This window comes from Phalaenopsis equestris, unplaced genomic scaffold, assembly GCF_001263595.1.
Source record: "Phalaenopsis equestris unplaced genomic scaffold, ASM126359v1 Scaffold000492, whole genome shotgun sequence".
NCBI classification, from domain to species: domain Eukaryota; kingdom Viridiplantae; phylum Streptophyta; class Magnoliopsida; order Asparagales; family Orchidaceae; genus Phalaenopsis; species Phalaenopsis equestris.
The window spans coordinates 34,473-36,130 of record NW_018164932.1 but is presented as its reverse complement, the minus strand read 5'-3'; positions in this window follow the sequence as shown (position 1 = coordinate 36,130).

Sequence of the window (1,658 nt, the reverse complement as noted above, 5' to 3'; positions counted from 1 at the left end):
GAGTGAGACTATTGGCGGTCTAGAACATCCTGAACATACTTATATAAATTATAAACTTTATGGAGTAGAATTTGGAGATGAAGAATGGGTTTATCCTATGGAACCCATTAGTAAACCTAATTTGAAGACTTATGAATCCCATGGGAAATGGAGAAGTGGGAGTAGAAGTCAAGAACCTTCTACTAGTAGAGATGTCCCCTCTACAAGTTATGACCTTCCACCTTCTAGTTCCCATACCCTCTTCGATTTGATGAATGAGTTGACCTTCCAGCAGAAGAGCATAGAACTGATAAGTGAAAGGATTGGAGGGTTAGAACATCGACACGATTATGATAGTGAGTACTTGCAGAGGAATTCAAATTTTGAGGTAGCCTATTAAAATCAATTTTTCTTGCCTATTATGAAGCTCAGGTCTGACACTACAGAGGAGAGCCCTGTGTTATGTTTCCTAAATGCCCCCAATATACTCAGTATCAACCCAATCCACCTGCTGATCAAGGCGATAGAGAGATAACTTGAGATTTTGATATAGAATGAAATTGATGTACTTATGCTTGTATTTTTATTTTATGTAATCTTTTTGTAAGAGAAATGGATGTTTATGTGTTTGGACTTTCATTTTGTGTACTTGGATAATTTTAATTTTTATAAAGTTAGTGTGGTAGTTAAATGTGCATGTGTACTTTAATAGATATTGAGTATAATTGTGGATTGTAATATGATTTTTATTCCGCATTTTAATTTAATTGTTATTATTGTGATAATGTTATGAAATGTTGAAATTTCAGTTTTATACTTATTTCAAAATTTCATTACCCAGAAATTCCTCTAATGATTTATGTGTAGAAAGCTCCTAATATTACAGACCAGGTGAAGTAAGAATTTGAGAGAAACAGACCAGGTGAAGTAAGAATTTGAGAAGGCCTGCAGAAATTTCAGAATGATGAAAATGCCTACAATGCTGAGGTATAATCTATATTTTTAGTTTTTCTTTCCACATGTATTATTTCATATTTAAAAATTTTAAGTTTGGTGGAGGGAAGAAAAAGATTAACTATTAGAGGTCCTCTATTTCAATATTTTCAAAAATTATTTAAATGATTTCATGTAGTGAATTTAATTCAGGTAAATATATTTTTGTAATTATTTAAATATTATGGTAGATTTAAAGAAATATTTTTGTAATGAAAATTAATTTTTGTAACTTAAGATATTTACTAAGAGAACAACATTATAGTTAACTATTTAAAGTAAAGGAAACTATATTTTAAAGTATTAAGAATCTGGAAATTCATTTGAGAAGAAAAGATTGGGGCTTAACGATGTAAAAAGTATGAAATATTTATAAGGTAAAGAAATGCGTTGAGTTTCAAATTTAGTGAAAGAAAAGTAAAGTTCAAAATCATTAAAGGCTATCCAGATATAGTAATCCTCACTTGAGAAAAAAAAAGAAAAAAGAAAGGATTGAAAACAATCCCTGAAATGAAAAGAAAAATATATAGGATTGAAAACAATCCAAATGAAAAAGAGAAAATAAAGAAAAAATTATAGAAGTGAGGAGAAGCTTGAGGATATGCCTAATAAAAAATTGGCTTCACTGGACCTACCTAAAGGGAAAACTTAAATACATTCCTGAACTTATATTTATGGAATAAATC